At 46.3% G+C, this 14,304-nt stretch overlaps 1 long non-coding RNA gene across 1 annotated transcript in view; it reads left to right on the forward strand.

The window, feature by feature from the left end:
• LOC135050800 (uncharacterized) overlaps positions 1-14,304 on the forward strand; it is a 74,295-nt gene that overhangs the window by 598 nt on the left and 59,393 nt on the right. The gene's annotated exons all lie outside the window — the stretch shown is intronic.

The following is a 14,304-nucleotide window of genomic DNA, read 5'->3' on the forward strand; positions in this document are numbered from 1 at the left end:
CCTCCTACCAGACTCAGTCTAGAAACTGTACCCCAGGAGACGGACATACTTCGAGAGAAGGAAATATAGAGTGGCGAGATTCATACCAGCTCACACAAACAAGGCAAACCAAGCTAACCAGCTTGAAACTCAGCAATAGCTGAAAACATTACTTAACCAAGTAACAATGCAGTACTTAACTAAGAACAAAGTCGTACTGAATCAAGTAACTACTGCAGGATAACGAAGCGCTGGGCGGGTGCCCAGCATCCGCTACAGATTATGAGTAAATGATTTTCCGGTAGGTAATTAAAATCCTATTTTCTCTTACGTCCTAGAGGATGCTGGGGTGCACATTAATACCATGGGGATGTACCAAAGCTCCCAGAACGGGAGGGAGAGACTCCTGCAGAACTGATTGACCAAACTTCAGGTCCTCAGAGGCCAAAGTATCGAACTTGTAGAACTTAGCAAACGTGTTCAACCCCGACCAAATAGCCTCTCGGCAATGCTGTAAAGCCCTCCTTATGAGTAGAGTGGGCCTTAACAGATTTTGGACACGGCAATCCTGCCGTAGAATACGCATGCTGGATAGTGAACCTGATCCAGCGAGAGATCGTCTGCTTAGAAGCAGGACACCCAAGTTTCTTGGGATCATACAGGACAAACAGAGAGTCCAATTTTCCGTGACGAGCAGTCCTCTTCGCATAGATTTTCAGAGCCCTTACTACATCCAAGGACTTTGAAGTTATTGAGGAGTCAGTAGCCACTGGCACCACAATAGGTTGATTAATATGAAAAGCCGACACGACCTTAGGAAGAAACTACTGACGTGTCCGAAGTTCTGCCCTATCTTCACGGAAGATCAAGTAGGGGTTCTTACAAGACAAAGCCCCCAACTCTGACACACGTCTAGCAGTAGCTAAGGCCAACAAAGTGACAGCCTTCCACATGAGAAACTTGACCTCAACCTCCTGTAGAGGCTTGAACCAATCCGATTGGAGGAACTGTAACACCACGTTAAGATCCCAGGGTGCCGTAGGTGACACAAAGGGAGGCTGGATGTGCAGAACCCCTTTCAAAAAAGTCTAAACCTCAGGGAGGGAAGCTAGCGTTTTCTGGAAGAAAATGGATAGGGCCGAAATCTGGACCTTTACGGATCCCAACCTCAGACCCATATCGACACCTGCTTGCAGGAAGAGGAGAAACCATCCAAGTTGAAACTCCACCGTAGGAAGCTTCTTGGATTCACACCAAGAGACATACTTCTTCCAAATGCGATGGTAATGCTAAGACGTTACTCCTTTTCTAGCCTGTATCAAGGTAGGAATAACCTTGTTCAGAATGCCCTTCTGAGCTATCTGGCTTTCAACTTCCATGCCGTCAAACGTAGCCGCGGTAAGTCTTGATAAGCGAACGGCCCCTGTTGTAACAACTCCTCCCGAAGAGGAAGAGGCCTCGGATCTTCCAGCAGTAGATCCAGAAGATATGCGTACCAAGCCCTTCTTGGCCAGTCCGGAGCAATGAGGATCGCCTGAACTCTTGTTCTCTTTTATGAGTTTTAGAATCCTTGGAATGAGTGGAAGTGGAGGAAACACGTACACTGACTGGAACACCCACGGAGTCACCAGGGCATCCACCACCACTGCTTGTGGGTCTCTCGACCTGGAACAGTACCTCCGAAGCTTCTTGTTGAGCTGGGAGGCCATCATGTCTATCTGAGGTACACCCCAAAGATTTGTCACCACCTTGAACACCTCCGGGATGGAGATCGTATCTGCTGAGGAAGTACGCTTCCCAGTTGTCTACTCCAGGAATGAAGATTGCTGACAGCGCCGACGCATGGTTTTCTGCCCAGAGGATAATTCTTGTTACCTCTGACATTGCAGCTCTGCTCTTCAATCCGCCCTGTCGGTTTATGTAGGCTACCGTCGTTACATTGTCCGACTGCACTTGAATAGCTTGATCTCGCAGAAGATGAGCCACTTTAAGAAGACCGTTGTAGACTACTATTAGTTCCAGAATGTTCGTCGGAAGACTGGATTTTAGGTTTCACCATCTTCCTTGGAAGGCTTCTCCCTGAGTGACTGCACCCCTGCCCTGGAGGCTTGCATCCGTGGTTAGAAGGATCCAGTCCTGAATCCCGAACCTGTGGCCCTCCAGAAGGTGAGACATTTGCAGGCACCAGAGGAGTGAACTTCTGGCTTTCGGCGATAGACTTATCCCCAGGTGCATGTGTAGGTGAGATCCCGACCACTTGTCCAGGAGATCCAGCTGGAAGGACTGATCATGAAACCTTCCGTACTGTAGAGCCTCGTAGGAGGCAACCATCTTCCCCAGAAGATGAATGCACTGATGAACTGATACCCGGGCTGGCTTCAGGACATCCCAGACCATTGCTTGAATCACCAACGCTTTCTCCTCCGGCAGAAACACCCTCTGCACTTCCATGTCAAGGATCATTCCCAGAAAAGACAATCTCCTTGTCGGTTCAAAATGTGACTTTGGAAGGTTCAGGATCTAACCATTCAGGATCTAACCGTTCAGGATTTCCTGAGCAGGTGAGTCGTGAGAGCAATGGACTGCAACAACGTCTCCCTGGACAACGCCTTTATCAGTAGATCATCCAGATATGGGATTACCCCCTGACAGCGGAGGAGAACCATCATCTCTGCCATCACCTTGGTGAACACCCTCGGTGCTGTGGAGAGGCCGAACGGCAGTGCCTGAAACTGATAGTGACTGTCTAACAGGTCATATCTGAGATATACCTGATGCGGTGGCCAAATCGGAATGTGAAGGTACGCATCCTTGATATCCAGGGATACCATAAACTCTCCCTCCTCCAGACCTGAGATCAAAGCACTCAGAGACTCCATTTTGAATTTGAATTCCCTCAGGTAAGGGTTTAGCGACTTCAAGTTCAAAATAGGTCTGACTGAATCATCCGGTTTCGGTACCACGAAAAGGTTTGAATAGTAACCCTTGCGTTGTAAACGCGGTGGAACTGGGACAATGACCTGTGACATTTCCAATTTTCAGATAGCGTCCTGGAGGATCGCCTTGTCTGTCAGCAATGCTGGCAAGCCTGATTTGAAGAATCGGTGAGGCGGAAGTTCTTGAAACTCCAGTCTGTACCCCTGGGACACAATATCCTGTACCCAGGGATCCAGGCTGCAGACACCCATATATTGCTGAAACATCTGAGTCTCGCACCCACCAGCCCGTCCTCCACGCTGTGTGGTCCACTGTCATGCTGAGGATTTTGAGGAACCAGAAGAAGGTTTCTGGTCCAGGGAGCCTGCGGGTGTAGGCTTTTTGAATTTTTCACGACCACCCCTAAAGAAGGTGGTCTGAGGCTTGGACCTTTTTGTTCTAGCGGTCCGAAAGGACTGCGATGCAGTTGGGGAAAAAGGTTTCCTCGTAGAAGGTGTAGCAGAGGGAAGGAAAGGTGACTTACCCGCGGTTACCGTGGAAATCCATGCATCCAATGCTTCCCCAAATAGAGCCTGACCTGTGTAGGGTAGGGTCTCCACACTTCTCCTGGACTCCGCGTCTGCAGACCATTGGCTTAGCCAGAGTCCCCTGTGATCTGGGAATTTCTTACCGGTACGCTGTACCGCCCCGTACCGACATACTTGCAACGCTGCCTTTCAGTTAATTAATCTGTAACTAAACTTCATACTTAAAATGCTCACTGTGTAACCAATTTGCACTGCATTAATATATTTTCATTTAAGTGCTAGTTTAAACAAAGAAACAGAAGATGACAAAATCCCAAACCAAATCAAATTAATATACATATATTGGTATCCGCATAGTAATAGCTTACTCTAACTCAGGGGCATAGCCAGAACTTTGTGGGCCCTATAGCAACATTTTAAAGAGGCCCCCATACCAATGCTTCTAGAGAGACACTTCTCTGCAGCAGTTGTTAATTTTATGCCCTATAATAGTGCCCTAGTTAATTCTCTGAACCATAGTAAAGCCTTATATAATATAATATTAAAATTCTCTCCAGTTAATTTTATACCACACTACAATGAGCAAGTGCAGGGGCATACCTAGATATATTGCAGGTCCCAAGAAAAAAATTTGAAAGGACCCCTACGTACCACCCTATGGCAGAAAATGTATATAACACATGTAACTTTGACAGGGAAGGTGGGTTCCTCTCAGCTCTGGGCCCCAAAGCAGCTGCACTCCCTGCACCTATGGTAGCTACGCCCTTTCTCTAACTACACAAAACTTACAGTACCTTGGAATGACATATACATCCTATACCACTGCCGACACAGTAACTACTAATCCCGTAAGCCATAGCCAGGCTGCCATCAAAAATAGTTGGTCCCGGGACTGACAAAATAGACAGCCCCTCAAATAATAAATAAATAAATAAATACATTTTTTTGGTATATATATATATATATATATATATGTATATATATAATATATTTACCCTAGGTATAAGCTCGGAAGTGGCTTGGCCCAGTCCTGGTAGTCTCCACTGGAGGGGTAGGCCCTGAGCTGTAGTAGGAACCCCATGCTCTGCTCTCACCTCGAATAACCTGGCCGGTGGAGCGGCTCCAGTACAGGGGGGAGATTGCTGGGCAGGTGAGTAGGAGTCTGGATGGTGAGCTGCACTGCAAGGCATATCGCACGTTCATTTCCATGTCCCCGTGTAGCTACTGTAAGTAGGGTCCGCCGGTGGAGATGCAGGAGGGGGACCGACAATGATGTTGTGATGGCAGCCTCTCAGCAGTGCGGAGTTGTGCACGATGGTGCCCGTGGCCCAAGCCATGCGAGCCCTCCACTCCATCACGGAGGACTGGCTGGTCTCAGACAACTGTTGCGGGTGGGAAGTGGTGCTCGGTCCCTAGAAATGCTGGGTTACCGCGATAGTGGGGCCCTGGGATCGAAGCTCTCTGATCATGTGACCATCTCTGGCATCCACCACACCTGTTTTCAGTAGCGGGTGGTGGCAGGCGGCATGCTGCCCGGGCCCTCCACTCTCTGTTAGAGTGGCTGGGCCCAGGACAGTTGTGCCCTCAGCACCCCCCTGATGGTGGGTCTGGCCGTACCTCCTAAAGGTGCAGCCCTTGAGTGTATGTTCGGGCAGATGCTAAATAGCATGACCCATTCAGGGTTTTTTTTACCTAGTGGTTTGCCTGATCGGTAAGAAGACTGCAATTTGAAGTCTCTCAGAACCATGGCCGGATTAACAATGGGGCGGATGGAGCTGCAGCTCCAGGCCCCCCATTGAAAATAGGCCCACAGGAGTGACAGCAGTGACAGGAAAAATCTCTTTCCTGTCACAGACTGCCAGCGGCCATCCTCTCTCCCGTGCATCTCCTCCCCCGGCTCCAGCACTCACCTGAGATCCGTGCAGGCAGTGTGGTAGCAGCCCCTCCCCTCCAGTCTCTCCTTCACTCAGGGCCCGAGTCTGTCACTCACAGGCCCAAGCTCCCCCCCTCCCCCAGGCTGTACGGGGAGCTGCTGCTGATGCAGGAAGCCTGGTAAGTTTAATGGCTTCTTGTTTAGTGGAATCAATAGTGTGTGTGTGTACTGTATGTATGGTGTGGTGTGTGTATACTGTATGTGTGTGTGTGTACTGTGTGTGTATACTGTATGTGTGGTGTGGTGTGTGTATACTGTATGTGTGTGTGTATACTGTATGTGTGGTGTGTATACTGTGTGTGTACTGTACAGTATGTGTATACTGTGTGTGTGTGTGTGTGTGTACTGTGTGTGTATACAGTATGTGTGTGTACTGTATGTGTGCTGAATGTGTGTATACTATATGTGTGTATATATATATATATATATGTGTGTGTGTGTGTACTTTGTGGGGGTGTACTGTGTGTGTGTGTATAGTGTGTACTGTGTGTTTGTATATGTGGGGGTGGTGGGTGTGTGTACTTTGTGTGTGTAGTGTGCACTTTGAGTGTACTATATGTGGTGGTGTGTGTGTGTGTGTATATATATATATATATATATATATATATATATATATATATATATATATATATATATACACATACACACACACACACACACACACACACACACACACACACTGTTCCCCCGTTGCTAGGGGAAACAAACAGCGGCACGCCAGAGTTTTGATGAAAAAAGTAAAAACTGTATTTAAGTAATTTGCAAAAAATGCACCACCGACGTTTCAGGGCTCACACGCCCCTTCTTCAAGGTGGCACACAACAAAACTATAGTGAGAAGCTTACCTTAAGTAGGCAGGAATTACCGGCACCAGTGCACGGTGAGTCAAGCGTCGCGTCTCCGTCCGCCGGCTATGACATGATCACCCCCGCACCATCCGTTGCCTAGCTACAGGGTACAGCCGGGAAAGCCGCGGTCTGACTAATCTCCCATAGAGTGCTTGAAACCCAGAAAGTGTGTATTTACTTTTTATACCACAGTGGGAGTCTCAACACTGGCCTAATACACACTTTCTGGGTTTCAAGCACTCTATGGGAGACGGAGTAGTCAGACCGTCCCCGGCTGTACCCCGTTGCTAGGCAACGGACGGCGTGGAGGTGATCACGCCATAGCCGGCGGACGGAGACGCGTTGCTCAACTCACCGTGCACTGGTGGCGGGAATTCCTGCCTACTTAAGGTAAGCTTTTCAATATAGTCTTGAGGTATGTCACCTTAAAGAAGGGGCGTGTTATCCCTGAAAGGTCGGTGGTGCGTTATTTGCAAATGATTTAAATACATTTTTTACTTTTTTCATTAAGCCTCTGGAGTGCCGCTGTTTGTTTCCCCTAGCAACGGGGGAACAGTGTTTGTGTATACCATTCATACTGAGGGCACCGGAGCAGATATTTGCTGGAATCCTTATTATACGCAGGGTGCCATCAGTGATCAGTTAATGTGTAATGTGTCGAATAAACTGTGGCACTCCTAGTGAAAAAGTAGCATTACATCTGAGTCATGTGGCTTACGTTTCGGTGCCACTCAAGCACCTTTCTCAAAGCAGACAAAAGATGTCTGCTCTGGAGTGAGTCTGTCGCTTCCCTCCTCACGATGTATAAGAACCAGGCGGCACTCAGTGGACTTGGTGAAAAAATAGTGCTTTAGTCTGACAAAAATGCAATTAGGGCATAGCTTGCCAACGTTTCAGCGCCGCGCAGGGCGCTTTTTTAAAGGCTCTATGCTATAGAACAAACATCATAGAGCCTTGAAAAAAGCACCCTGCATGGACCCCGCATGCTCCATTCCGGCGTGGAGTGTTGTCTTGACAACACGCGCACTGGGGGGAGGGACGTCATCGGCCGGGAACTCAGGAAGCGGTCCCGGAACTCTCCTGGAGCAGATGCCACAGGGAGGATGCCTTTTCACTGGCGGGCTTCTCACCTTTATAGGTAGGCACCTTTTTCTTAATTTTGTTCACATCACGCCCATTTATGCAGACCACTCCCCCACACCACTGGTCATGCCCCCACATCATTAGTCACACACCCAGCAGCAGCGCATAATAGGCCCTTTTGAAATTTCAGCTCCAGGCCCATTTGGACCTTAATCTGGCACTGCTCAGAACCAACTTATTTTATTGAGACATCACAAATCAATTGTACAACAGTGTTTAGAAACATTTCTGTCATAGTAAGGCATTAACAGCATTTGTTAATTGGAATATAATAAACAGTATTATTAGAACAAACTTGTGATGGTTGTCATTAGTCTTTCCTAATTACATTGAGTGTTGCCCTGAATGAGTCATAAAAAAAAAGAATATGGTTTACAATAGAATCCTGTTCTATCCAAAAACGTAATTGGTAATATAAACTTTGTGCAAATGCACACTTTTGTTACATACATATTGATGTAGCGAAGGCAATTAACAAATGGCATTGTTGCAGCTCTTTGTAGTAGAATAATAGCCTTGGAGAGGGGACGCCAACCAATATCATATCGTTTAATCTAAGTAGATGGGTGGACCTTGCATCACCAGTCTTGTAAGATACCAGGTGGTATTTTTGAGACTATGATGAATTTGTTACCTAATGGTAAGGGGAAGGGTGTCAGTATAAAACTCCCTTAGTGTAAAACCACCTGTTTCTCCTTATGCAGGATCGTCTCCGCCCAATCCATCCTAAACAAAAAGTACATTTTATTTAGGAACAAAGGTATTTGTGGGGGTGTACTATTGATCCAGCCCTGTAGTATCGTCTTTTTGCCTGCAGGACTTAAATCTATTAGTAGCTTTTACTTTCCAAAGTCATTCGTAAGTTTGGGTCAAATATCCCCAATATAGCCCATTCTGAGGGGAAAAGTACAAAATTGCCAAGTTTGGCTTCCGCATAGCGGCAGAAGTATTGGACAATGGCAGAGCCGGCCATAGGCATAGGCAAACTAGGCAATTGCCTAGGGCATTTGATATGCCTAGGGGCATCATCAGCTTCTGCTGATTAAAATGATATGCGGCATGCCTATATTCTGTGTGTAGCATTTCATATGCAGATACAGCCACAGTCGCACACAGTATATAGGCATGCTGCATATCATTTTAATCAGCAGGAGCTGCTTGTGCATCCTAGCCACACAGCAATGCAAATAAGATGCATTTTCATAAAAAAGGGTGTGCCCGACGTTAGCATTGTGGCAAGATTTATGAGGACACATCTGTATCCAAGCAGAGGCAGGGGTCACAGTGTTAGTGGCAGTGTGAGTGCTGTGTGCATGTGAGTGGTTTGGTTGTGCAGTAGTGTTCGGAATATGTGTAAGGAGCATTATGTGTGTCATGTAAAAATGCATTAATAAAGTGCAACATATGTGTAAGGGGCACTATGTGTGTTATGTGTATAAGGGCATTAATAATGTGCGGCATATGTGTAACGGTACTACTCTATATGTGTATAGGGGCACTAATAATGTGCAGCAAATGTGTAGGAGGCACTGTGTGTGTCATTATGTGTATAAGGGTATTAAAAATGTGCGGCATATGTGTAAGGGACATTATGTGTAAAAGGGCATTAATAAAGGTTGTCATAGTGTGTAAGGCGCATTATGTTTATAAGGACATTAATAAGGTGTCTCATATGTGTAAGCGGCATTACTGAATGGAATTAGGTGTACAAATGCATTACTAATCTGTGGCATTATGTGTATAAGGTGCTCTTCTATGTGGCGTTGCATATAGAAAGGGCACTACTGTGTCATCTAATGTGAATAGAGAGCAATAGAGTGTGGTGTAATGTGAATAAGGAGCAATTCAGTGTGACGTAATGTGAATAAGGGGCTCTACTGTGAGGAGTAATGTTTATAAGGTAAAGTGATACTACTGTGGGATGTAATATGCATTATGGACACTATCGCATGATCAAATGTGAATAAAGTTGCAGTACTGTGTGGCGTAATTGGAATTGGGGTTACTATTGTGTGGCCATGCCCCTTGCCAGCAAAAACACACCCCTTTTTGGGCTGTGCGCCTAATGTGCGAACTGTTCCTATTTAAAATATAGAGGGTACAAACACCAAAATAAGGACTGCTATAGGTGAGATGTGATGGTGCTGGGAAAGAGGTACAAGGTCAGAGGCGGAACCAGCGGTGGTGCTAGGGGGCACCAGCCAAAATTTTGCCTAGGGCATCATATTGGTTAGGGCCGGCTCTGGACAATGGGACAAGCCCAGAGGCAGTGATATGTGTCCACCTGCACTTGATGGAATTTTGGGCACACTGTAAGTGGGATTCAGGTGTTCCCATGTGTAAACGTCTGAGTGGAGAAAGGTATGTATTGTGGTATACTGTACATTTAAAAAGAATTCGGTGTACATGCTCGCTGGTAGTGATTTCCGAGAAAACAAAAGAGCCTTTTCCAGAATAGGGATAGATAAGGAGGGAAAATGGACCAGCCACTTGGACATACCTCCAGTTATCTCAGCAAGGTCTAAGATATTCCTTAGAAAAGTATAGTGGACAGATACTGTATGGCTTTGTGGTTAGGTACTGGGTGTGTCAGAAGGCAGTCCAACGAGCTGTTCAAGTCCCTTTCTGAAAAGTGCTTTTATACATGTGCTATGTAGAAGCGTGCTTGAAGAAAGGCCAAAGGATATGGGCTAAACATGGCAAACTGTGTGGACACTTCAGAAAAAGTCAAGACGCCTATTATCTACAGAAACTAAAGATCTGACGGCAGTGTTAGACTGGCCCACAGGGGTACGGGCGAAACCCCTGGTAGGCCCATTACACATTATGCTACACACCGTATCGCCCATTACACAATGACACATCATAATGCCAATTACACTATTTGCCACGCACTGTATCGCCAATTACACAATATGGCGCACACCATAATGCCCATTACACATTATGCCACACTCCGTAATGCCCAATACACATTATGCCACACACCATAATGCCCATTTCATGTTATACCACTCGCCATAATGCCCATTATACAAGATGCCACATACTGTAATGCCCATTACATATTATGACACACACCATAATGTCCATTAAACATTGTGCCACACACCATAATGCCCATTACATGTTATGCCACACACAGTTATGCCCCACACACAATAATGCCCCTTACAAATTATGCCCCACAGTAAGGCTTCTAACTTCTTTTAAATTACCAGCTCATTGTCAGGGGTCTCATGTTCATTGCCAAGGGTTCCATGCTTGTTGCCAGGTGTTTCCCTTCTCACTGCCAGGGGTCTCGTGCTTGTTGCCAAGGGGTTTCCCTGCTCGCTGCCAGGTGTCTCATGCTCATTGCCAAGGGGTTTCCTGCTCGTGGCCAAGGGTTTCATGCTCATTGACAAGGGGTTTCCTGCTCGCTGCCAGGGGTCTCATGCTTGTTGCCAAGGGGTTTCTCTGCTCGCTGCCAGGTGTCTCATGCTTGCTGTCAAGGGGTTTCCCTGCTTGTTGCCAAGGGGTGTCCCAGCTCGCTGCCATGGGTCTCATGCCCATTACCAAGGGGTTTCCCTGCTCGCTGCCAGGGGTCTCATGCTCATTGCCAAGGGATTTGCTGTGCTGCAGAGAGCTCTAGCAGCAGTGAGGGAGTCTGCCATGTAAAAAAGCCCACCCAAAATGGCGGCCATGGAGCAGGAGACAGATGCTAGAGGTCAAGTAGGACCTCTAGCATCTATCTCCTGCTCCGCCATTTTGGGTTGGCTTTTTTTACATGGCAAACTACTCCGCTGCTCCCAAAGCTCCCAAGCCACTTCGGGGGCTGCGGGAGCTTTATTTTTGATACCCGCACCCGTCCAAATACGCCCTTCCTGGTGACATCATTTTCCACAATACCTACAGGAACGGCGTTTTGGAGCATTCCATATGAAAAATAGCCCTGGTTTTACGAGAACGACCTCCCTTCCAGATAAACTTGTGGAATAATACGTTAATTTGGTTCACGTCTGCTTTAGTCAAAAGTGCTAGGATTGATTGCAATGTGTATAGCACACGGGAAACTGCTACCATCTTAGGCAAATTGGCGCATCCTAGATGTGACAACGGGAGGCATTCCCATCCCTTCACATCATTGGAAAGGGTGATGATGGTCTTTGTTTAACCTATATAGTTTTTTTTATTATTATTATTAGTAGTAGTAGTAGTAGTAGTAGTAGTAGTAGTAGTAGTAGTAGTAGTAGTAGTAGTAGTAGTAGTTTATTAATGCAAGAAATCAAAAAGGTAAACTTTTTGCCAAAGGTCTACATGAAGATATAACTGACACATACTGAAATCTGCTGATATATAATTTAACAGCATTGATGTAAAAAGGATGTATCTTGAGAAATGTCTGCTCCAAGAAATGTTAGTAAATACAGTATTAACAAGCAATTTAAATCTGCCACTTCATACGGACAGTAGACAGAAATGACCCGTGGTTGCTATAGCAATTGTCTTTATACAAATTTCCTGGCAATAGATCACAGTGAAACATATCACCTGGAAAATAATTACACAACAAAAATATAGAAAAGACAAAAGAGAATAGGGTAACAGTGGGGCAAAAACAAAATCATAGGGGAAGAGACAGGACATCCAAAAGCAGTACATAAAACACACTAATATTCACAAGTCATGGATTTTCTACAGATAGAGGGTTGCTCAAGTCACGGGGGGGGGGGGGGGGGGGGGGCTCTGTATGGAGGGGGACAATGGAGAGATCACCTTATTTTTGGAAATGTATATATGCCATGGAAGCCACATCATAATAGGGGTAGAAAGAGTTGTAGAATATGCAGCTTCCCTGGTTTCCATCTCGAAATGGAAGTGGGTCTTAGAAATAACTTTTTCAAAGGGAGGAGGGGAGGGAGATTTCCAGTTTTGAGCAATCGTAGCTCTGGCTGCAATTAGAATGTGGCCAAGGACATAACAAGATGATTTGGGGACAGTGTCTGGGTACCAGTGCAACAAAGCTAATGAAGGGTCCTGGGTCAGGTTAAGGTCAGTAATTGAATGGATAAGGTCATATACTTTATCCCAAAAGGAGCGCAGTACAGGGCATTCCCAAAAACCGTGGAAGAGTGTACCTTCGTGGTGACATAGGCGCCAGCAGAACTTAGAAGTGGTCGGCCAGATCTTATGTAGTTTAGATGGGGTGAAATATAGTCTATGTAATAGTTTAATGTGCATTTCAGTGTGGTTAGTGCATTTAGAAAGGGAGAAGGAAGAAAGATGAATAGATTCCCACTGCTTGAGAGTGAATGTACGATGGAGATCAGCTTCCCACTTAATTTGAGCGGCAGATTTAGTCGTGGCGGGTGGGGGTGACAGCACATCATACCAGTCAGAGATGGCTCCACAGGATGAAAGTTTAGTCAGTCTATTCAGGACATTGTTAGTGGGAAGTTGGAGGGCGTTAGGGCTAACGGTCATACCGTCTATCCAGTGTTTAAGTTGGTAATAGTAGAGCCAGGCTGAAGGGTCGAGGTGATATTTAGCTTGTAGGTCTGAAAATGACAAGAGGGAGGCTGGGGAGAAGATATCAGTAAAGGATTCCATACCTAAACATCTCCAATAGGAGAAATGGAGATGAGGCAACACTTTATCCAATGCAGACAAAGAAATGTTTCTAGTGGGTGCAGTAATATTAAAGGAAGGGGAGAGTCTAGAGTCCCAAATTGTCAGGGCATCGGATATGAAAGAGGGTGATAATGGATAATGTGGGCGTAGTTGTCGGGGTAGCCACAAGAGATCAGTGAGGGGGAAGTCTCGAAACAAGGCACGTTCCAGATCTACCCATGGTTTGGAGTGTGGGGGGGAGAGATAGGTCGGACAGTTGGGAGAGCATAGACGTCTCATGATACCTGAGTAAATCAGGGAGTGTGAGGCCACCCTGTGATTTAGAGCGAATCATACATGTGTAGGCCAATCGAGGGGTTTACATTTCCATACATATGACAACATTAACCTACGCATTTCGGTTAATAGTTTGCGAGGAACTGCGTAGGGGATGGCTCGAAACAGATACATAAGTTTTGGTAACAACATCATCTTAAATGCTGTCAGGCGGCCCAACCAGGAGATCTCGTAGCCCATCCAAGTAGAAGTCAGTGAGGTTAGGTGGGCCAGTAGTGGCACATAATTAAGAGAGTGTACATTCTGGAAATGAGAGGGTATGGAGATACCTAGGTATGTTAAGGAGGAGTCTTTCCACGTATACGGAAAGCGCGCCTTCAAAGACTGGAGGACAGTAGTCGGGATATTAATAGGAAGGGCGTCCGATTTCGTAGTGTTCAACTTATAATAAGAAGCAGCGCTAAAGAATCCCAATATATCATGTAGAACGGGCAACGAGGTCTCCGGGTCTGAAACAAACAATAAGACATCGTCTGCGAAAAGGCAGAGTTTATGGGAGGTGTCACATACTGTAAGGCCGGGAAATTTCGGAGAGAGTCGAATCATTTGGGCAAGGGGTTCAATAGCCAGCACAAATATCAGCGGGGAAAGGGGGCACCCCTGCCTGGTACCGTTGGAGATATGAAACGGGGAGGATAAGAGCCAATATAGAATGGAGGATGTCCCCGCGGAGACCAAACCTGGACAACACCTGGCGCATATAACCCCAATGGAGGCGATCGAACGCCTTTTCGGCGTCGAGAGAGAGTAAGAGAAATGACGATTTAAGATGGGAAGACCATTCAACTAGATCGAGGACTCTCCGGGTGTTGTCAGGGGCCTGACGGCCAAGGACAAAACCTACTTGGTCTGGGTGTATGAGGCGTGGGAGTATAGGATTCAAACGATTGGCTATTAGTTTAGCATAAATTTTTAGATCAGTGTTAAGGAGGGCAATAGGTCGGTAATTCTTGCAGTCAGAAGGGTCTTTACTGGGTTTCGGGATGGTTAC

This window comes from Pseudophryne corroboree, chromosome 2 (genome assembly GCF_028390025.1).
Source record: "Pseudophryne corroboree isolate aPseCor3 chromosome 2, aPseCor3.hap2, whole genome shotgun sequence".
NCBI classification, from domain to species: domain Eukaryota; kingdom Metazoa; phylum Chordata; class Amphibia; order Anura; family Myobatrachidae; genus Pseudophryne; species Pseudophryne corroboree.